The 25,067-nt window shown below is 42.2% G+C and overlaps 1 protein-coding gene across 2 annotated transcripts in view; it reads left to right on the top strand.

Moving 5' to 3' along the window:
* Positions 1–5,203: 5,203 nt before the first annotated feature.
* The window catches only part of plxna4 (plexin A4), a 238,656-nt gene continuing 218,792 nt past the window's right edge, over positions 5,204–25,067 (top strand). Inside the window, exon 1 of one of the 2 annotated variants that reach the window (XM_084345362.1) lies at positions 5,204–5,349. The gene's annotated coding sequence lies outside the window, so the exon portion shown is untranslated. Of the gene's footprint in view, positions 5,350–7,147; positions 7,606–25,067 lie in introns of those variants that run through there. The other variant, XM_084345361.1, reaches the window with a different exon arrangement.

A 25,067-nucleotide genomic window follows, 5' to 3' on the forward strand; every position in this document is an offset into this window, starting at 1 on the left:
CCCTTATTTTTTCCAAATTCTTTACTTTTTGTCTCGTTTTTCCACATGCAAAAGACTATCCCAGCATTGACAATATCAGCACAAAGAGAGTGAGTGTATATTCAAAATTTACAGTGACGTCAAAATTGTAACTTTGTTTGAGTACAAATGCACTTCTGGGACTACTGTCTAGTTATTTTCAGTCACGCAGGTGCTGAACATTCCTGCCTGGAGGGCAGCCCAAAAGGGGGGAGCACTCTGGGACCAAGCCTCTAGGGGGGCCTGTGGAAGGCAGTAATTATCATGTTCATTCTAATGAAAGCAATGATATCCCAATTTTATTTTGAAGCAAATTACTCGTGATCACTCATTACAAAAACAACAACAAAACATGAAAAGTGGACTGCAGGCAGTCGGCCACATGACCTGAGAAATACACTGATCTGAACTAATTACTAGCTAATGTTGGAGTGAATGTCATTGCTATACCAATACCTGAACATTAATTATGATGCCAGAAAAGGAAGGAGATGAAAAAGAGGGGGCTGACAAGGGCTTTCCACCCAAGTAATAATGTAATGACTTACTTTTTTAAGTCAGCTAAGAAGGCTGCTCCCAGCTCAGCTAAAGAGGCGGACAATAGCCAGACGACTAAATCTACAACAGCAAGAAAACACAAGCATGCTTTTTGGGAGAGGGCTCATCCACTGGACCTTTTCATTGGGGGCACTATAAAGTCTATATATTTTACTCCCAGAATTCAGACACTGGGCCATTACTTAGCAACTGCTCCTTCTTCCTTTCCTCCATGCAGAAGACCACCAGTTGACTATATCAGCACAGCAAAATATAACAGAGCTGGTTCCAACATTTTTCCACACATATTTTATTTTTATATTTTGGGCCTGTGAATATTGTAGCCTTTATCCAAATTTTCAGCTATGAAATTGTAGCTTAGTTTGTTGCGTTTGTTATTCAGGAATGTTCTGTGGCTAACAAATACAATACCAACTTATTATTTCCTGTCACACAGGCACAGAACACACAGTACCTCCATGTTGGCCATCTGATGGCCATCATTTGTAGTCTTTTCACTAGAAGACTAGTCTATACAAAGTGTTGTCAATATCCCTAGCGGCAATGAAGGTAAATGATTGCGCAAAACTCCGGATTACTTTAATGACAAATTAAATTTTTACATCCAATACAAGGAACACCAGGAACTGGCCGTTAACTTTGATCCATTTTATCACATTATTTTGGCTTGCACTGGCTCTTTGCATGTATAATGTGTGCCCTGACCATCTGCTCCGCCCATCCCAACGAAAGAGTTCAATTCTGTGGGGACAGAAAGAGGCACAGCGGGGGTGGCCTGGTCTGGATCTCCATGGACATGATCTTGGATCTCTGGAGACAAGGCTGGCAAAACACTGACTCACCTGGCCCTGGAGTGTGTTGGGGCAAACACACACACACACATGCACACAGCTACGTGGACAGACAGACAGGCAGCTGCTAGCCTGATGGGGAGGCTGATGGAGATGATGCACGGATGGATAAACACGCCGGACATGATGGAATAAAAACTGAAACACACATTTACACAGAATGCAGTAAGTCATCAATATGCAAACTAACTAATTATATGACTGAGTGACATATTCAACACACTCGTCCATCCACCCCCATGCACACACACACAAACACGCACATATGAGATATACAGAAATGTCAGCTTCAATATAATTTACTATCCAGTGGCTCGCAAAACAGACAGAAAATTGAAAACCTATTTACAATCCAAATCAATGGGATATCAGAGTGTCATTCACTGGGTCCATACAGCACATAAAACTTCATTAGCTCAGCGACACGCTAATAGATTTTCTACGAAAATGAGATATCATGGATGAGACTGACATATCCAGTGTTTCAGTGTGATTTAAACCAGGAGCCAATAAGCCTTTGAGAGAGTGAGGGGAGTGGGCAGACATTTTTATGAAGATGGACACACTAAATCCAGCATCACCATTGGCAGCTCATAAATATTATCATCCCCAGGATAGAAATGACTTGTAAATTGACCATAAAGCGGATATATACACGCTTTGTATGCGTGATTTAGCAGCCTGCTGCATTGAGGGATATACAGTGACAGATGTGTGATGAATGTCTATTATATGGGTGATACAGTGAATGTTTAGATTGTGTGTGTTGGGGCTCGCAGGGGAAAAAGGGGAAGACCCCCGGGAACAGTGAACCACTGTGGGGTGATTTCTGTATCCCCACAGGCTTAAGATAAACCATGTACAGCTGTGTTTAAAGGGGTTCACCGAGTTAATTCAAAAGGACATAGGGACCCGACGCAGGCTTATGTGTAGCTCCACACACACATGCACGCACACATGCACAATTCTTCGGCAAGATGAGGAGAGCTGCTGAAATAACACCGTGCCAGCTGGCAACAGTGATCCACACAGACACACGGATACACAAGCGAACCTCCCTCCAACCCACTTGACTGCATTAAAAAGGAGGCTTCATCAAAGCTATTCATGTTGCCTCCATAAGTCATCATCTCATTTGCAAGACAAATGGGGAAGTCAGATTGGTCAGTGCATTCTAATAAAGAGCCAAGCACCGAGCGAGCATCCTCTTCTCCTCAGCTGCCCTCACTGACGCAGGCAGAACCAGATTTTCTGAACTCCTCATACATCAACATTCACATTTACGCTTTAATACATGTTTAACAATAACCTGACCACTACACGTCTAATTTAGTCGGATGAACGTGTGTTTTTTTCTCTTTGTCTAGGCTTAAAGGATAAGTTCACCAAAATCTGAAAATTCTGTCATTATCTACTCACAACCATGCCGATGAAAAGCTGGGTCATTTCTGGAGCTTCACAGCAAAACAGAGTTGCAGCATTCTCCTAAACAACTGAAGTAGGTGGGGACTTATTTTAAAGAAGAAGATTTATGCTTAAAAATGGGGGAAATAATGTTTTATCAAATCAATTTGGGATATCAGGACAGCCGTAGACATTCATTACACTGGGTAGGCTTTATGGAGCCATTTCAAATATTTTTTTCCTCAATTTTTTACATTTTAAACAAGTCCCCATCTACTTTGGTTGTTAAGGAGAATGCTGCAATGGTCTTTTGTTGCAAAGCTCAAGAAATGTTTTGTGGACAACAAAACTTTTCATCAACATGAGGGTTAAAAGATAATGACTGAATTTACATTTTTGGTTGAATTCAAACATTAGGAATACAACAAGAATAAACCTTAAATCTAACACAATGAACAAACAGACAAGACAAACCTCAACTGCGGAGAAAAAGCTTTCCTTTGTGATACTAAAAAAAGCTCCAAAACAGGTACAGTAGTAATTGACGTTATCTTGCCAACTGCAGTTTCCAAGGTAGAAAATGAACTTTTGATCGTAACTGTTAAGCCAACATGGTAGCTTTAACAACTTCAATTCCATGACAACTCAGCAACTCTATCTGCTGAGAAAAATCACGTTATATGACTGACTGGTAGTAGATTGTTTTACCAACCCCTGTTTATTCAACTCCAAAACAGCTACTAATGGATGCTTCCAAGGTAAGGAATGAACCTTAAGCCAAACCTTTGATCAATACTTGGACTGTAAGTCATTCAAATGCTCAGGAAAATGAAATTTGTGCAACTATAATTGCACAACAACTGGGCAACTCCATCGGATGAGGAAAATCTTGTCATATGATGGATTTGTGGCGGATTGGCACCTACAGATTCTTTCATATATCACCTCCCGTTTGTTTAACTGGTATTGGTCAAGACAGAAAAAAAGGTAAGGACATTTTGTTGAAAACTTTATTCAGAGATGAATCTCCAAGCACAAATAAATGTGATTGACTTTTAAAATGTATTTTGCATCTCAGCTGAGGCGCTAACTAATCAGAGTTTACCTTACCAAACAGGTCACTGGCACCCATTTTATTGTACCTTGTTTTAATGGTCAGACAGTACAAGATACAATTAAATATTTGCCTTCAATGCCATGCCTGACATGCCTGCAAATGTTCTGCTTATCTGATCTATAAATTTTTAACCAAGTGAACAATGAAGTAAAAACAATCTTGTGTGTTTAAGCTTCCAAGACAAACCTGTGTGTCCTTGGATTGAATTAATTTATGCTCATGCAGCACACAGATAGGATGGATGCTGGTGATAAAACATAATTATACAGACCCATTATCATTTGGTCCAAGCATGTTTGATTTATCCCTGGACCAGTCACCTTAACATCAATTTCATAAGGTCATGCGATCCTGACCCCGTCATGGAATGACTATTGTCACTGTAGATTGCAGCGCTATTGATTTGCTGGGCTATGAAAGCTATCTGATATTACGACGCACAGACTGTTGATTTAGCTCAGCGCTTGTGTTGAATAATTAAATGAAGCCAATTGGTCTGTTGATATCTATGCATTTTCATCCTTCAAACGACTCAGAGAGATACCCTCGGAGCCTGTCACGAGGAGCAAAGTATAATAAATGAACACATGATGTGACGGACTGAAATCAATGGCCTGTCAAAAAGAGAGATTTGGCCAAAGAGCGACCACCCTCAAACACAGCTATTGTTGATTTATTGTGTGAATTGATTGAAGAGGTCAGTCTTCCTCAGAGGTGACATTGGGCTGTTAGACCTAAAGCCATTTTGTTTGTTTTCATGTGTTTATTTGTTCACAAAAAGCCAAGTTAGCCCATTACAGCGTTATGTCAAGAAGCAGCGCGCCCTTCCAGTTCCACCATTGGGTCCATCTTTGCAAACTTATCTGGTCTGGCCAAGCATTTCTCACCCACAGAACTTTATTTCAAATTCTGGTAGAAGTCCCAAGAAGTTTTCATACAGAATATGTGACATAGCATGCAGTGTGAAATAAAGTTTTCTAAATAAGTGAAGACACCAGAGGGAAAAGTCAAACTTTCAAAGTTTCGTCTGCAGGCTCATTTATATATTTGTATCAGGCCTGTTTGTATTAAACAGTTTGTATTTGCTCTTTCACAAATAAATAGGCTAAAAGCTTAGTTATATAGCCTAGCTAACTATTATGTGAACACATGTAGCCTATCACTGTGGCTATTATAGGCTACACCGGATTTTATTTTGTAGGAGCTGCACAGGTGGGCGTGAGAGCAGTCACGTGACTCCAAACTGGTCTTAATTAGTGCTGGGACGTTTCCTCTGTATTTACATAATTAATGTGCTTAAACTTGAACTTTATTGACTTTAAACGCCTTCAATTTAGTTTTCCAGATGCATTTGACGTTTGAAGTTCGCTTATTTGACAGAAAGCTGTGTGGTGTGTGGAGGTAAGTAAAGTTTTTCAGTTGTTAGCATCTTTTGTTGATTTACTCCAGCGCCATTTTGTGAATTGTTAGCTTAATTAGCTGATTAATGCAGGTGTGAGCGGTTTTTTGTTGTTGTTGTCCTCCTCCTCCACCTAACAGACCAGAGGCCATACGTAATATAAGCAACCAGTATTCATGCAATACTGCTAGACAGCCTTTTGTGTTTCATTTTTAGCTTTAAGTATGTCTCCATTGTGATTGTTTTACAGTTTACAGGCTTCATATTGCTGGCATGAATGCTCTATGAGGCATTATAGGCTCAAGGAAAACATGTCTGGCCTGACTTTTTCTGTGATGTTTCTACATAATTTGTATCTTATAACGATTTGCAAAATTGTCGTGAAGCTTGGGTAAAGAAAAATCAAGGAAAAACTTACAGTAAATTGTGGGTCTTAAATGGTCACAGGGCACTGCAGAGCCGGTGAAGCCTCGGTTTGTGTTTGTGTCAGTGTCAGTGGCTGTAAAGTTTCTGTGGCCTGTAGGTGGGGCTCTGATGCAGTGTTTCAAAGCGAGGAAACCCTCTGGAAGTGAGAGCAGGGAGGGAAGGAGGAGAGGAAGGAGGGGAGGAAGGAGAGGAGGAGGGAGGGAGGGAGAGGATGCTGCAGCAGGCACATATGCCTCCCCCAAAAGACCCCACCACCACCACCACACAGAGCGCACAGTGCCTCTCTGAGGTTCAGGGATATGATATGGACTAAAAGGGCAGGGGGCACTTGCTCATTTTGCCACATTTGACTATTTCAGGGCTTAATCTGGAAGTTGTTTTATGAGATGGAAATACAAGAAACAACAACATCGACTCATATGGTGCACAGGGTTGAGTCCACATTGTTTTGAATTGTCTTTATATGTAGATAAGAGGTAGGCTTAATAGCCCATTTTATGAAAAAAAAGGGGGACATTATTCCTGTTCCCCCACACCGCTTACTTCGTTAAAGACATGATTACATAATTAGGTCTTTTGGAATATTAATTGCCTAAAAACGTATGGGGGGAGGATAGACTCCTGAAGCATGTTAAAAGATCATCAAAGAACAAAAATGCAGATTCTAATCCCCTACAACTATGCGAGTGTCGTAATTATGTAGCTGTGTTGCCTAATCTCTATCTTTAAATGATCCTGCGATTAGATATTCAAATCCGATGATCTGATCATTTCACCCCGGTATTGTGGCGCATTTGTGTAAATTCCCCTTTGGCTTTGCCAAATCCCATTCTCAACGGGATGGATGCATTACATAAACCTTGAATAAATCTCTGTTTTAACAAATCATAAGCTCTATTTAATCTCACATCCTCTGTCGTATTGTTTTCAAGTGTGGAGCTGTTAAATGAACTTTCTGAACTCTCAGTCTTGAAAGTGCATTCGGAGGGAATAGTGGGATTGTGTCACTTCAGCTGCCACTTTAAACGTGAACATGGTAATAAAAGGTTTGTTTTGGATAGGCCCGGTGCTCAAGGTAGATGTCAGAGACTTGCCTCCAGACCCGAGATGTTACTGCGGGAGAGTCAGGAGCCTTGATTGAATATAGCGGGGGGAAAACAGTCGCTTTTTGCAACGTCCGACGCGCCATCTACTCAGTCCCTCCCGAGCCTCAAGATCCGCCGAGGAGCTGCAAACTCCGAGGCAGCGCGCTTCCTTCTCTCTCTCTCTCTCTCTCTCTCTCTCTCTCTCTCTCTCTCCCGCTCCCCCCCTCGTCCCTCCCGCACTCCCTCTCTCTTCCCTTCGCACTCCGCTGCAGCACCCTCAGCACCTCAGTTGAGCAGGAGCACCGCACTGAGTCACATCGATACACACACGCTCTCTGCACGCACGCACACACACACTTACACGCACACACACGCACACAAGTACAGCCTCCTGCGGTATCCCGTGCGGCGCAGCAGCTTTTCCAACGGCATACCAAGTGCGTCCTCGCCGGGGGATGGGAGGTGCAGCTCCCGGGTCTCAGAGAGCTCAGAGCGGCGTAGTAGAGTCCTGCTGATCGGGGATGCTGCTGGAAGTCCGCTGCTGTTTCTTTTTCCCGTGCAGGAATCGCCTTCTGTCTACACCTCCACCGGGGATTTAAAGTGGACTCGCCGTTTTGATCGGGATTTTACATTATTCTGAGCATTTCTCATTTTTGGGGGGAGTAAAAGGAGTTGGGGATTGCTCTGGACGTGCCTCTTATCCGCAGTGTCGATGCGGCTGTGAAGTGATATCTGCATAGATTACAGGTAAGGAAAGAGGCTTGTCACGGTGTTAGTCTCCTCAACCAGGACTGTTTTTTTTTTAGGGTGCCTTGGTGCCATTATAGCCAGGTTTATGGGTGTGAGGTTGTCACTGCACCAGCCAGGTGACGGAGGCGTGTTGCACCTGTTCTAGCTGCGCCAAGCCCGTTCTGCGCACCCCGGCGATCGGGCGGGTTTCATACCGAACCGGCCCATTTGGATCGGATAACCAGAGAAATGTAACGACCTGCTATTTCTCTCAACTTGGGACCTTTTTATATTAACTGGATTCCTTCCGTTTGGCGCTTCATACCAGCCATGCCCTTCATCCACTGTAAACCACAGAGAGCTGCAGCATGCCCAAATTGTGTTCGTTCCTCTTACAGCGGTAAACTCTGAAGGTTAAAAACTGGAAGATTTGTCGGGGATTCCGCGTCGGATTTACGCAGTGCCTTCGGGGATAAACCCAGCGCGTAGGGCTGTAGCACTTGGCGGCGTGTAGACCCTTGGACGGTAATTGGGAAATGGACAAAACTATCAGATATTCTACTACACATGGCTTTGTCAGGATGCGTAACTGTAATCCCGTGACGTGTTAAAAATTAAAAGGATGATGGGAAAACCACGAGCGTGGTTCTTTTTGAAAAGTTCTTTAATCCAGCGTGTCCTGCATCTGTAGGGATCCACGTTGGATTTTATGTAGCCCGAAACTGCTCAAGGGAGAACATTTTTAAACGACTTGCACACTCCCTCTGAATTATTACGCATTTCTGCCTTTTTAGCATCTCGTTGCAGCCAGCGTAGGAGCATAAGAACTCAATGCAGCCGCGCATTTATAATATTAAGAGTAGCTGTGCCAACTGTGTCGTGCGCTGCGTGATGCAAAATGAACCGTAACACGCGCGTTTCTCCCCGTGTGGCTTCCAGGATCGCCGGGATTCTCCAGTGTCCTCTCAGAGACTGTGAACTTGACCGCAGGACTTGACTTTAGGGATACTCAAGTTAACAGAAACACTGTCTATAGCTCAATATCTCTGCAAGGATTTGCTCTCTGTGGTATACAGGAGGCTGCTGAGTTTAATGTGACTTTACCTTGAGTCAAGAGATTTCTGAAGTATCCTTTAGGGTCACATGCTATGTGTTATTATTTTTTTAAAAATTTTTTAAGATTAAACTCGTTCTTTTTTACAAATGCTTGAAAAAAATCTGAATGATGGAGAGGACAAGAGAGACAAATGTGTGTCAATTTAAGTGTTTTTGCCTGTGTAATGTTGGTTTCACAATACTGAGTGACATGCTGAGCACAAATTTAAATAATTCAAGATTGGCTGGAATTTACAACACTGCCAAATTATACAAAACTAATCTTGTGAGATTTTTGGATGGATAACATTCACATAGATCACCGTCTTCTTGAGCGCTGCACTTTTCACTGTGTTGGAGTCATGCCACATGGAGTATGCCGAGAGACGATGTGTAATGATGAGTAATTTTTCCTCAATGCTAAATGTTTAAGGTAGCATTACCGATAACACTTACTTGTCTTTAAAGGATGCTTTTGTTCCGTATACAGTATCTTACTTTGTTAGCAACACATTGGTTTTTGCCTAGCTGGGGTTAATCATCTCCTTTGGCACAGCGTATCTGTGTGTCATTTCCTGGCATCAGTGTCATCTATACTTGAATGGGACTGTTTGTTGGAGTCAGAGCTGATTTCTAGGCATTTAAGTATAGGGAAGTGACAGTGCAGGCTCCTCTGCACACGCTGTGGTCTCAACCATGTAATGTGATGTACATCCCTGCTTCCAAAATGTGAGTTTACGCTGCCTCTCTGTCTCTTGCTCCCTCCTTCCTCTACCCCCTTCCTCCCACCCTGTCTTGCACCTCATGCACAGAAAGCAGCTGCTCCAGCCTATATGCAAAATGCAGATCCCCAGTACAGCAGTCACACTGAGTACACTGAGCCCCTCTGCTGCTTTCTCCCTCCCTCTCTCCACCTGCACTCCACACTCAATGCATCAATTCAGTGTCGCCCCCCAAAACGCTACTTGATGTACGCCATTGTGTTGTGGGTTTTGTGCAGATATCTTCCAAGCAGTGTGATGATACATTTTGAGTCATGTGGGTTTATTTTTGTCTAACAGTCTCAACAGAAGGCTTACATGCTTGTGATTAGTGAACACTCAACTCAACAGAGCGTGGCTGAAGGGACGAGGCTGTATCCTGGAGAAACCATGAGGGGCAGTGTGGCTTCACAGGCTGGTGCAGTGGATAGATTGATCCCATATACCAGGGTTGTGTTGACATCAATTATGATTTTTGTTTCGACAGCACAGTAGCATTATGCATGCTGTGCTTATTGGATTATTAATCAAAGGATGTCTAACAGATTTTACTTTGAAAAATATTAAAAGCATCTCTCCATATAAGATAGATTTTAAAGCATTTAGACATGTTTAGATGTGCTTTGGGAAGGAGTCATTTTAATTTTACTCGATTTCATGCTTTTCTTTTGTTGAGAGAATCTGCAGTGGCACCCAATTCACTCTGATGGCTACACATGTCAGATACTGCTGGTGGATGGTTTAATTGTGTGAGGTAAAGTTAAGAAGCTCACTCACAGGGTGAAGTTCCTCTGCTTGTCTGTGACAGTGTGATGTTGCCTGACAAGCTAGCTGGACTGTGTCTGCGTCTGTTTTTCAGTGTTAATGTTTACCACAAGTCATTCCTGAATGCTCCAGTTTGAACTCTTAGCGGACGTGTTTACTTATTTTGTTTTTGTGTGCGTGTTCTGCTGCTGCCAAGGTCTCAAGGGAGGTACATTTAGTCCCTGCGTAGTTTGATAATCTAATCTCATCTGTGTCTTGCCTGGTTGTCCTTTCACCAGATTCCAGCTCAGTTCTGAACTCTTAAAGGCTGTGAGAGCACTTGGCACTACTCAGTCTCCCTCCCTCACGATTCTCCTTGCCTCTCTGCCTCTCTCCCTGCACGCTGTCCATCAAAGCCTGCCTATAGGAATTGGAACAGCAGCCTTTATCGGCCTGTAAGCACCTCACATTGACATACTACCCCTTGTCTGTCGGCCAATGTTACGGCTACAAGGCTGTAGTTTGGACCCGCAGAGCACGGCCCTGTCAATATTATGGCTCGCTAATGGATAAACTCTCACTCCAACCTTGGCAGTAAAGACATTCATTACATTTTGGGGGCAGTGCACTTCATGAATAAGCTCCATAGAAAATCTTTGCAATGTGTTCATGTCAAGGGCGATACCATGAATGAGTATGAATGGGGAATCTTGGAAAGATTCTCCATTGTGATATAAATGCCTGGTAGCAGTGTAGGAAAGACTCAGCAAGAAGTGTGCTTGTGTGTCTGCATGTGGGTGTGAATGATGCATCTGTGACTGGCCTGCTGAGGCCCTATACGATTCCTCTGGTCACAGAGATGTATCGTCATGTCAGACTGAATGATGTGTCTGTGGATTGGACCTGAATGGAGCTCTCTGTTTGTTCGCATTCCCTTTCTGTTGCTCTCTTTCTTGCTTGATGTCTCTCTCTCTTTCCCTCTCTCTCACTCACACACACACACACACACACACACGCACACACACACACACACACTCACTCACACACACACACACACACACACACACACATACACACACACACACACACACACGCACCCGCACACACACACACTCACACACTCTCACACACACACACACACACACACACACACACACACACACACACACACACACACACACTTAAACCCCTCTGGGCTGTGACAGGACTACCAGACGCAGGCCAGTGTCCAATTCCTCTCCCATGCCACCAAACACTACAGAGAAGATTGCAAATTGTATTTCTGTGTCACCAACTGTTCTTCCCACCATAATCTGTCTCCCATATTTTAGGACAGTTGGACACATGATTCTTTAACAATGGCTGCAGCTCCACAGATAAATGTAGAGTGAGTCAATTTGTTTGGAAAGCCATAAAAAAAAAAAAAATGTTTTGTTTAGGATGAGAGCTGAAGCAAAACTGGCGATACATTTTGAATTATTAATTAAATTAAAGCTGTCTTAGACCCTTACTTGCCATAATAAACCTCTGTCTTTGTTATCTTGTCTGCATAGACTTGACCTTAAAGTAGGCTTCAAACCCAATACGTGATGTACATGCAAGATTCAAAGTCCATTACATTTCATTTGACACTGCATTAAAAAGATTATATCACTGACTGACAGCTTGATGGTTTTGATCTAAATTCCAATTTAGTGGGAGGATTCTATGGTACATTAAGAGAGTAATTGCTTACAAGTATGTAATTAACCCTTTGGTAATGCGCCACAGAGCTGCATATTGATGTTTGCCACGGCAATGACGGCAAGATCTGAAGAGAGGATCTCCAAACAATAGGCGTTGTGAAATTCTATGGGGAGAAATCAATACACGTCACAGCATTCAATTTAATGAGCACCTTTGTTCTCCTCTGAATAGTTTACTCAGCATATGTGTGACGCCTCCAGAGAAGATATATGTATATATGTGTGTGTATGTGCGCACATACCCTGCTGTTCAGAACTTCTTTTTTCTTCGTGGCAGCCAGAGTCCTATTAAGCTGTCATGTGCCTTTATAATGGGGCCCAATACATGTACATGCTACTATATCACAGTCCCACAATTTTTGTTTTCTCCCTCCAGCCTTCTCTCATGCTTTCTTTCATCTTTTTTCTCAATCCTTCTCTCTCTCTCCTTCTCTGACTGTTTCTGCCTCCAGCTCTCTCATCCCATATCTTTCTGCCTCACTCTAAGCTGCCAAGTACATAACTTTATCTGTGTGTGTTTGTGTGTTGCGATTCGCTGTGACATTGGGATGACCTATGAGGCAGGATATAAAGTGAGAAGGGGACATGGGGATGTCGCTGTTTTAGATGGGAATCAGGGAGACGGGGAAAGGCACCAACGTACCAGTGGGTCTGCCAGACTGCTCCTTTTGATAAGACCATATTAGGCGTTTCTCCTAGGTCTCTATGATTCATATGGAGCTGTGAGTCTGATATATAAACAGCTCTCTTTGATGCAGCGGCAGGTGACACGCTGCGCATATTGGCTCTTACGTTTCAGCGTGTGCCAAGCCGAGCATGACAACCAGTAAATTAGTTTTGTTTCAGATGCATGAAATGATGAGAAAATTGCAGACGGTCTTAGGGCATTTTTTCCCCCTCTCGCTCTCTCTCATTCGCTCCCGCGCCGACGCCTTAAGTCCATGCGAGGATTAGGCCCCTAATTCTGTTTTCATCCTGTCTGTCGCAAAGAAGCATGGGCACGCATGCTTAAGTAAGCATGCATGCATGCGCACACGTTTTAATAATCCATATCAGACAATACTTCAGGGCTTTTCAGTATTTATCATGTAACCTACGACAATCGTGAACTGTTTTTTTTTTTATGTCGTGCTATTTATTCCCCAGGCAGGCACTTCCTGCAACATTTGAACCTTTTTTTCATCACCCTATTCTTTCAATAGGAGGGTTGACTTTAAGTGAGACTGTAGAACGAACAATGTTTTTATAGTATGTTGCTCAAGCGTGCAATTCTACTACTATTGTGTTGTACTAGAATATTGATATGACTCAGTCCACACGTGGGCCCTGCAGTGCCATCAATATGTAATCGTATTGGAGGGTTAACGTCAGTTTGTTGACAATAGTATGTGTGCTCTTGACACCCCACCCTGGTCCCACCCGGCTTTAACCTTGTTGGTTTAGGAGACCTGTGTTGACATTGATGAGTATTGTGTTACAGAAAAGTTTCACTTGTTTCGACTTGAATAGAGGGTTGGTGCTTGGTGCTAAAAGAGGTCACTGACTTTTGTGAACACTCAAAGCACCACCACTTAGAAATAATAAGAAAAGGACACCAGCATTACTTTAAAAGGTTTTGGTAGCTGCAGTGGGAACAATAATACAGTCAAATTGCCATGAAAAATGACTGTATTGTTGTTGTTATTGAAAATAGTTTCTCCTTACTGAAGTTAAGTGCAGCTATGATTGACAAGACCCTGGTAGGAATGACCCTATTGAGTAGTATTGACTGTGAAATATACTGCGGATGTGATTACTATGTTTGATTACTATGTTTTTCTGTGTAAGATTGTTTCCTAGCAGGAGGGAGCCTCTGTTGGGATGACCAGAGGATTTAAAGTTAATGATATGTCTCACCACTCTTGTGTCACCCCCACACACCCTCTCTCTCTCACTTCCTGTCTGGCCCTGAGTGTCAGTGGTGTCAGGGGGCATCAGTATGCAGTGTTACCACAGTAATTGTGAAACAGCGGGCTCATGGAGGACCCCTGCTGCGCTATAGCCAGAAGGAAGTGGAATTGGGGGAGGATCTGCTTTACTGTAATACCCTCCCCGCATCACCCCACAATCTCCTGTCTCCCCCCTCCCCTCAGGATATATCATAGTCTAGCAGCATAATGTTGGGGATGTTACAGAGAGAGATTTAACAAGGCTTACACTGGGTTTTCGTGTTATTCTTCTCTCTGTGTGCGACTCCCTTTTGAGTTTGGGATTTTGCCTTTTTTTGAGTATTTTTTTTTTCTTCTGTTGATGGGATTTGGAATGGCTTGTGTCTGTGCGAATGCAGTGATTGACTCTTAGCCAGGGGCCTAACTCTCGCCAAGTGCTGGGGAGAAATTTGTTGCTCTCCTGGAATGAAAACGCGTTTCATTTGTTATTCTGTTGACGCCTCGGACTTTCATCACTTACGGGTATTGATTTTTGATTGCTGTGATTAAACTTGGATGGAAAAGGGTGACTGCACTGGGACGTGAAAGTTTTGCCATGTACCTCACAAAACCTCTCGGTCTCTCCCCAGACTGGTGACTCTGCATGACGTTGGTACTCACATGATATTATCCCACATATGTTTGATTTGTGTCGTCCTGTCTCACTCCCTCCACTGTTGTGAAGGTTCTTGGCACCAAGAATCACATAAACTGAAAGCTCTTTGCCACCACAAGCTTGTATTCCTGCTCAGCGTAGGGAGGACCTATTAAATCTTCCCACTATAGTGACACACACCATCCTTACCTGCCACCCACGCAACTGACAGTGTTCCTATGGCAACATGATTTGTCAACTGAGAACCCCTCCACAGAAACTGTCCTCACTGCTGTGCTTGCCTTGAGAAATAGCAGGAGGCACTAAAGAGACGGGATGAGTTGATACTGTGATGGACTTTTGACCTTTCATATGACAGCAAGTAGACTCAGAAGATTCACTATTAACATTTATTATCTACAGTGAGAGAAAGGCACCAATACGTGTTGACATTCTCAGCACTGATTACCACGACTGTTAGATTGTCCGTCTGAATTGTCAGGTGCTCCACCACACGGCAGGTCGTCTTAATTTGACTGATGTGTTTTGAAGTTTGATGTTTATTTGGTGCTTTTACTACCCTGTGCAACAGTTTTTATTCCCATTTTGTCTCAGATCTCTGGGCAGAGTGCACCAGAGGGCTGGAACAAGCAGTTATTTTTCTGATTAATCATATAGTTAAACTGGCAATGGCCCCATTTTTTTATTTTACCCTATCATTATGAAGTAAATGTTGATTGCACAGTGTAATGGCTATAAAATAATGACACCATCGTTGTTTGGATTGGTTCCCTATAAACTTAGCTTCCACTTTTATTTGCCATTGGGCTCAAAATCATACCGGGACAATGAAAGCTTAGTGGTGGTCCAAACAGGGTGGCAGCCTGGCACCATTTCTGTCTGCTTCACGTCTCCATTATAGACTAAATGACCGAATAAGCCCATGTTTTATCCTTGCATTGTAGGCAGTTGCTACTCTGAGGAAAATGGAAAGTGATCTCTGGTAATTCTGTTTGGAAACGCTTTGGGGGGGAAATTTTTTGGACTTTAATATGGGTTGATAAATAGAGGAAAATATCTGTCCCAAGGCAGGACAAGGGTCCCAAGGACTATTTTAATCATCAAAATAGTTGCTGAATAATTTTGTGCTGGTCAACTAAACATTTCAGCACCATATAATGGGCAAAGATATAAAAAAGTGGAGATTTCATAAAAAAAGAAGAAATAAATAAAAAACTTTGCAAGATGTCCAGTAGTTTTTATATGGACAAAGTCGTTGACTGATGTAACTAAGCCTTTCTGTACTGAGTACACATCTCCGTCTGCCACCTCCTACACACAGCACTGGGAGTTGCTGTAGACATCAGCACTACTCCAATCCCCAGCTGACAGACTAGAAGTGGAAAGGTGAGCCACTTTGTTGTATTGCATCAAGCATCCTCCCCCTGACTTTTATTTTTTCCTCTGTTGGCTCACAAAAAGACCATCCTCTTTCTCTCTCTGAGTCTGCACATGTAACAGTGGAGACAGCACAAGTTCTGACAGAGGTTTTCATGCCTCCCTCCACCCTCCCCTCTCTTTGTGTCCATCCGTTCTGCATTGTCATGGCAGTCCTTCCAGCTGAGCTTTGATTGGGTTGTTCTGGGCCCGCCGGCAAATCTGGCAACCAGATAGTTATGTGGTGTGTGTGTGTCTGTGTGTGTGTGTATGTGTGTGTTTGTCCACATGTAAGTCTGTGTGTGTAAGAGGTTTTTCTCCATGTCTCTGGGAAAAGCAATGCGATGAGGTAAAGCTCACAGAAAATCAAAGTATAAAAACGGCCATGACCAACTGTGGAGAGACGCGAGCAAGGGAGGAGGAGAAGGAGGCAGAGAGAGAGAGAGTGAGAGGAGGAGTAAAACGCTGGATAACAATTTGCATCCTCTCACTCACCACTGTGAACGACGGCTGGCTAGAAAGCTTGTCTGATGTGTTTACGCCATAGGCTTTGAGGGATGGAGTTAAAGGGAGAGGGAAAGTTTGAGGGGAGACAAACAGTGGGGAGGGAAGGAGGGGCTGTGGAAATGCATGTAATGGAGCATAAATCTGCCTGAACTCAGTTTTCCCAAACTCAAACAAATACTTCAAGCTGATGCTCAAGGATGTTTTTCTTGTAAATTAAGAGTTTACATTCATAGTGTTGATGTCAAACTGTCAGTGGCATAATTTTTTAAGGCAATTAAATGTCTTTTTTATGCTCTTAAATTGACACTGAATAATTGCCTCTTATAAATTCATCACCATTACTACTATAGAAGCACCTAGAATATGTGTGCACCTTTTAAATGTCTCAGACTTTACAAATTTAAGTAATCTCTCTGTGCTACAGTTTTCTGCCTGTATGACTGAAATGCCTTGCTGAAAACCCAGTGTTTTGTCCATTTCTCTTTAATTTAAATGGTGTGAAACCTAGCAGCACTTGTTTCTACATAACCAATTTTACATCGGCTGATCGATACATATGAGGGCATACCTCTGCAGAACTGTTCAGCCTCGGTCCCAATGAGTTTCCGTCTTGTAAATAGCATTCACATCAACATAAAGGTCACGATTGCAACTGGGAAATTCAGATATCTCTGAAAGCTCCAATACGTCCAACTTGGCCTGAATAATACTTTAGTGCCTCTTTATATGGGTGCCTCTAATGAGCCAAAGTCTTACGGTCAATATACTTAAACCCAAATTTAATGGATGTGGTGTTTTATAGAGTGCTCCCTGTTTTTACACTCAATACAGTCGTTGTTAACATGTGAATCATGTTTTTGTGCTTTATAAAGCAGTTGGTGGTTGCTTTTAAGATGGACGAGGGCACAAGTAAACCACAAAACCTGCAACAATTTTAGGTTGATTAATTGAGTAGTCGATCAAAAGAACATTTATTGTCAACAATTTTGATAACGGATTAATATTTTCAGTCATTTTTTAAGCAAACGTGTCAAACATTTCCAGCTTCCAGCTTCTTAAATGTAAGGATTTGCTGCTTTTCTTTGTCATTTATGATAGTAAATGAAGAGTCTTTGGGATTAAGAATCAGCAGATTATACGGATACTGAATATGAAATATAATCGTAGTTACAGACCAAGATCTGTTTTTGCCTGGATTAGCCCACCCACCATATCCAACAGCCAATGGCAGCAGTCTTAAAACAAACCTGTTTTGCAACACTACTCAAGTTTCTGATGTGAAGTCTGTGCATTTGCAGCAAACAAGTTGGAAACAAGTTCTGCCATGCTTCTGTCATAGGCAGTATGATGCTAGTGTAGCAGTAGGGGTTTTGTTCCTGTGGTGATGTGGTTTTTAATCTGTATATGCATGTGTGTAAGTGCTAGAAAGTGTGAATGAGTGTGTAGCCTCTTCCAGAATGATGACAGAGTGGATTTATGCGTCTGTGAATCATTTAATCACGGCCCTCGTCCCACTAGACCTCTCTTCCCTCCTCCTCCTCTCAGATGCCTCTTTGTGCCCCAGGATATCACAGACCAAGTATGACGCTGACATTAAGCTTGTGATTCAGATTTATGGCTGAATAGACATTCTCCTACACACACGTACGCACCCATTTAATATAATTAGTTTCACAAAACAAACAAACAAGAAAAAATATAATTGACTCCAACAGCACATTTTGATTGTTTGTTTTGTGGTAAGTACACAGAAACACCTTCCTAATCGCAATATATTTGTGTCTAGACAAAATGTATGATAATGAGGGAAACATACTTTAAAAACTTCATCTTGGACTCACTTATAGACTCTAACTAATCCATTATCAGGATCATTTTCAACAGATGGTTTGAAAAACATGCAATAATTCTTTATGAGCATGTTTTTTTAGATTGTGGCTCTGTATATATGGCTTAGATGCTTTCATCAGGTCAAGGGCATCACCTCCATTCACCTGCCAGTTTATTTATTTATTTAGCAGCAATTGTGCTCTGACCCTTACCTTTGCAGTCAAGCAAAGCAAGGGTTGCAAGAGAAATATGTAGGTGAAGGCTGTGTGTAGCCTCAGCAACACCACCATCATCTCCAATGTGTAGACTGCAGCGTCTGTGTGAGTGTGTTTGCCTATTTAGTTGAAATTCACCTTAATGGACATGAATTGGCTGTGCATCTGCCGCATGAATAATACACCGGTGCATCATTCGACTCATCGATTCAATATTAACATTGTCAAAATTTTCATGATAAGCGCAGATGCACTGTAATAATTGACAATTGTAGGCAATTACAGGAATCACGCTAGCATTATTTTTTGTAGCTGGGATAGAAACATACTTTCCTCATCATACAGTAGAAAAACAACAAAATGTTTTTCTGAACATATGTGCACATGAGCTACGTGTTTTGAGATAATTGGAATGTGTGGGATGTGTGAAGATGTTTATTTTAAGTAGAAGCCAAGATATCACATTAGTTAATCACCGTTGTGTCATGTGTTAAGGAGACTAGTGCTCTTCAACTGTCTCAGCACTATGTTGAATGCTTCAACCCTTCACTTTCCCCTTCTGTTTTTAACCTTTTAGAGAACTGACACATCCATTTCTCCATTTCTGCTCATTTATTGTGCCAGCTGTTTCTTCTTCTCTCTCTCCATCTCTGCTCTTTCTAAGGCAGTAGTTATAATACAGCACCATTTGCTGAATATGTTTAAAAATGGTATTCCTCAGCAGCTGGAAGGGCACTTTTGACACATCCTGTCAAACTGCTCATTTCTCAGTTTTCTGAGATCGTTACCGCAGGGCTGCAAGTCTCTGCAGGTGTAGACATTCTGTCTTCACTAGCATGTCCCACATTTTCCATCTATCCCACATAGTCTATACTTAGGTAATTTACACTGGATGGGCATGTGAACAGGATGACAAAGTATGACAGAGATAGGCAGGAGAGTCAGGAGTAAGGTCATATTTTTCTCTCTAATTGAGGCAGCTGCAAAGTTAAGAACAAGACAGATTCAGATAGGTACGTGAGAGACGAGAGACATGCTTGTATCATGTTATATGACAGTGCAGACTCAAACTCTGTGACTGAACTGTTGGGAGCTGCATCTACTGTGTGTGAACACAACCTAGTGCCATAGACACCAATAAATCCATGGCAGTGTTCATGTTTTCCGTTGGCACGGTGTCAAATGGCGTGTTGATTCAACACATTGGTCATTTGTGAGGCTGTAGTTGTGTGTTGGTAACTGACTTCTTTTACTCAACTATTGTACTACAAGTTTGAGATACATGAGTCTTTTATTTTCTACATGTCCTCACTACATTTCAGATGGAAAAATTGTAGCTTTTAGTCACTGTACAGATTTACGAACAAAACATTGTTACATTTTTAAAACGTATGATTTTATTGAAGTTAAAATGACCTCCAGTTCCACCAACTTGCTCCAACTCGTTATACCCCAAAGTACTTTTACTCTAATTCTTTTAGTACGTTTTGCTGTTAACTCTTTAATAAAAGACTTTTACTTGAGTATTTGTACAGAGCAGCATCGCTACTTTTACTTAATTAAAATGTAGAAGTACTTCTTTCACCACTGCATTGAGAGAATTTCCTTGCACTTTTCAAGAGGACAACCAAGTGTAAATTAAAAAACATGCACCATTGGTTAACTCATAATTACTTTTCATGCCATGATGACAAGTTTCTCCCTGAATAAAACCCACTTTTGTCATAGTAATAGTAGTGATTTTGTCTTGGTTTAGTGGATTAGTAGAGAGTTTACAAAATTTAGCAGGCAGTTTATTGTGAATTACAGAAACAAAGGAAATAACAATTTAAAAGGGCACCACAGGCCAGTTGACTGACCTCATTCCAGCTGTGCGCTGTAAAACAAGGAGCTGAGATCTTTAAGACTCTTCCTCATCACCACTGTGGATTATAAAGGAAAGCTGTAATCCATGCGCTTCGAGCAAACCAAATCAACTGCTGCACTGATGAGGCTCACAGATGTGCATGGGGCCTCTCTCTCTCTCTCTCTGTGTGTGTGTGTGCGTGAGATGGAATGGGATAAGATAGGATGGATTATTAGGACTGTTTCTGTCCAGTTGTTTATTCTTTGTCCTTTGTACTGAGCTTTGCAAAGCACACATGCACACACATTACCACACATATTCGATTAAACACTTGCACACCTCACATATACCACACATCTTCCCAGAACAGCATACCCTAAAAGCCACATTTAAAAGAAAAAGAGGAAGAAGAAAAGGAAACCGAGTGAGGGATCAGAGAAAAATTAAAGCAGCAGTTTTATTGTAATCACCACAAAGCCTTCTAAATTATCGAGCTTTCATGTCTTAGAAGTTAATCTTAGAGGTCAAGTCTGCTTTAGCTCTGTGCAGCAACAGTAAGAGAGGGAGATGGGGAAAGCTGTAGATGCAGGCAGGTCACTTTAAATGGGATTTAGAGGGAAAAACAGACAAATTTGGATGGATTATAAAGAATGAATACCGTGAAACTGCCTGTGTGGTCAATAGTCAGTGATCAACAGCTTCATTTGTCATGACGAAACATCTGAACTGGGGCAGGCCTGATCCTGTTTACAGCGATTCAGCCAGAAAAGCTGATTTAGCCAATGGAGTTCAGAAGCAGTGATTCTGGCATGTGGATGTAATGTTCTTTTCTTTTTTTTCGCTGGCGCCACACAAGCTGTAACCAGTTGGAAATAAACACCATTCAGACAGTGTTATCAATGTCTGGATGTCTGAGAGTTCAGGGAATGATTAAGTATGACTGGGTGTTAGGGTTAATTAGAGTGTGATTATTAATATAATCAATCCTCAAATGGCAAAGAGTAGAAATTGTTATATCGAGTCTTTAAAAGGTTTACTTGATGACAACGGCTGTCCTGAAATATTGTGAAAGTAAGTGGAAGTTAAACAATAGAAATGCTTGTTGTGCAAAGACTGTGACACTGAGGTATCTGTGGGGTCATTTGACGGTTATGTGGGCTCCTTTGTTCTCTCGTGTGGCCAGATTTAAATACAAACCAAGCACATTTGTTTGAAGCTAGTGGTTTAGATTTGAGGGTATTCAAATGTTATGGTGACAATTTACATGTGTTTTTCTCAAGGCAACAGTAGTCTCCAGACTTGTCTCAACCTGGACCACGGCTCTCCAACTCCTCCACCTTGCCCTTAGGCTGTGAGCTTTTGTGTGCGTGTGTGTGTGTTTGTGGGGGAAGGTTTCATGTCAGCCAAGACATTTTGGCATGTCATAACAGAAGAAGCACAAGTGTAATTAATCAGATTGATAATGGCTGAATTGCATTTATGAGTTCCAGTTGTATGGACCTGTCTGACTGACATGGCTTAGTGGAATAAAGTAATTATTGTTGCTGTTGATTACACCTATGCTTTTCCTGCAGCGACATGTCAAAATGTCAGATGTGAAATATTTTATTTTATCCCTTTGCCCTTAATTCACCCCTGTGATTCTGCAATAACATGAAACTGTGAAAACTTTCCTGCAGACAGCTCAATAACCATGTTCAGGAGCTTGGTTTGAGACTCTAAAATGATTGGTAGTACCAAAGAATTACTTAAGACAGTGTTTTGGTTTCTACATTGAACATACAACTTCCCTTTTCCTCCCTTTCTTTCCCAGTTCCTTTCATCCTTGGGTCAGGAGGCTTCACTAGCTCACTCCCCCCTTTCCCATAACCTCCACCGTTATGATTGGAGGTCTACAGTGTGCTGTGTGCAAAATGAAGTGTTATAATTCCTGATTTATTACCTGCTTCAGTGGCACTGATATGCTTGGATATTGCTGAGCGAGAGAGGCAGGGAAAACGGAAGAGGGATAGGGAAGGCGGAGGAAGAGTGAAGAGCTAATGTGAAAGAAGAGCTTGAAGGATGTCACCTTTGCTGGAAATCAAGTCTTAACCACAACTCGGCAAGGCTGACTGCACGATGATTAAAACCTCAGAGGTCACGTCATGCTGGTGTATGTGTAGATGCCTGTAAAGAAGTGTTTGTTGGTTATATTTGCGGTTTCGTGTGTGTCTGTGTGGACAGTTGTTGCGCAGAGGTGTGTTTATTGAGACCAACGGATACTTCTGATGCAATGAACGGTGAAATCAGTGTAAAAATACATTAGATGAAATTTGTTACATAACATAAACATACTTGATAGAGGTCCCTCAAGTTTAGTTAAGAGTTATGACCAAGATACATTCTGGGCAGACAATTTTAGAGTTGAAAAATAAATAAATAAATTTCTTTGAACAACACAACTTTGGCATTTCTGCACTCCGACTTTGTGCTCCTTATCAGCCCACATATATGCTGAAATTGATGTATTTAATAAAGCTAAAATTGGCTGGTAATATTGGCCAATGTGTGCATGTAAAAGTCAGGCTGTACTTCAGATAGACACAAGCACTCCCTTAATGATTGTTGAGCAGCAGCACAGCACAAATCCTGCCTTGAAGGTAAGAGACAGCAAAGCCATTTCTGTCTCTTTGACCAAAACACACAGACACACTGTGCACACAAACACACAGAGCACACCACCCTGATGCGCCTTGTTTCAGTGTTTCTCACACTGCAGCATAACATCCAGAGTCATTCCAGCTTCAAGCAAACTATGACTCATAATTAATTACTTTGTCGAGAGGAAAAAGGGATATTGGAAACCAAAGATGAGACAGAAAGAAAAGGCAAGGGAGGAGAATGGGTGGAGGGGGACGAATTTTTACTCTCATGAAATAACAGAGGCTGGAGCTGGAAGGAAACGAGGTATGGGGAAGTAAGAATGGATGGATGGAGAAAAGAGAGGAAGGACGTGTTGGGACTTTAAGATGGTGCCAGTCGGCAGCCGATGGAAGCGAGAGCTGATTTGTCTACACGGCCCTGCATTCCTGTCTGCCCGTTAGCGTGGGGAATAAGGGAGTTGGGAGAGAGACAGAGAGATACATGTTAAAGGAGCGAGAGAGCTAGAGGCTTTGAATTTGTTCTATGAAAGCAGCTGTCAGACAGTGCCTAGCAACACCATTTAAGAAGGATTCTTGGCTGCATTTATAGTAATTACAGCAAAATATCCCCGCCTTTTGATTCCGAACGAGCTTCTGTGGTACAACATGGCTATAACTTGGGGGCAGTTGAGAGGGATGATCGAGAGGATATCTTCTTTGTTAGCACAAAATATGTCATGTGTGCTTCTTGTTAAATATAGATTAAAGGGAAATATTAAAGCTCTGCTCCACTCTTCTCCGCCTCACATTTGAATTTTTAAGCTTTTTGAAAACACCCCATCTTAGAAAGAGATTGTTTGTAGCATGCCTGTCAAAACGGTGCCAAAATTAAGTGTGCAACAGTGATCATCAGCTTAATACTTTCTTTTGTTTTTCACTATGTAGTTGTTGTTATGGAGCAAATAAATAATTGCAGATGATGCTCTTTCAATCATAACTTTCTTAACATCATTTGTGTGATTATGGTCCCTAATGCTCACTGATGAGTTGCTCGTGTCTCTTGGTCGTGACTCAGTCATCCTAATTGAATCCAGAGCTTCATTAAGTTCACCCTGTAAATGGCCCTCTCTGGTCACTGCTATGTGGTCTGTGTCAAACGCAGAGGCCCCTCCTTTTCAGGAAGTCAGTGGCAGTCTAACCCAATCAGAGCCAGGCGCTGATGGCAGGCCAGTGGGCTCTTCAACAGTCCTCCTAATGACATTAGAGCCTCTTGATCTGCACTGATGATAACACACTCCACCAATCTCAGCCTGCATCAGCACCCGCTGCACAAAGGCCCAGCTTGAGCCAAGTGTGTGTGTGTGAGAGTGTGTGTGTATGAGTGACCTTACTTTGCAACCAAGGACTGTTTGAGTGCTGTACTACCTCAAGGACTCCATCATTCCCCACTCTTTTTGCTTTGTAGCAACGCCACCAGTGATTCTGTCACCAAAGACGCATTGCAGAGATCATTATTTCTGTCCAGAAAACATTCAGAAGGGGCCTGACTTTGATTGTGTTTAGAAAAACAAGTGTGTTTGAACCCGGTACTACTAAGGAGGATTAGTAAGTCTCAGATGTGAAAGGGTGAAAGCAGAAGGAGTTGCAAAAAATGAAAGACATTGAGCGAGGAAAATGGGATGGGCAGATGTCAGCTATTTCTCTAAAATCCAGTGGGGTTGTCCAGTTGGATCTTTGCCTAGACCCCTTCTTTGAAACGCTCTGACTCACTCTTGAAGAGCGAATAGGAGAGACAGACAGACAGCAAGAAAATATGTGTGACACAGAAATTGTGTTTATACTTGACACACTTACACTGGATCAGTGATTCACTGTGCTTGGCTATGCTTCTTTCATACTGTATCTTTTCAGGGCAAGTTTTTTATGGCTTTTTGCCCCCTTTTTTTGCTGCTACCTCCCGCTGTTTTCACTGGAGTTTATGGACAACCACGTTTTTGCTTTTCATTATGGTAGTGTTTCACCTCGTGTCGAAGCTACTCATGAGAGTCACGAATGAGGGAAGCCTGGAGACCCCTGTGGTTCCTCGCCCTGAGGTCCAGGGCTTCAGAAGGGTCCTC

This window comes from Pagrus pagrus, assembly GCF_965226575.1.
Source record: "Pagrus pagrus genome assembly, chromosome: 23".
Lineage (NCBI taxonomy): Eukaryota > Metazoa > Chordata > Actinopteri > Spariformes > Sparidae > Pagrus > Pagrus pagrus.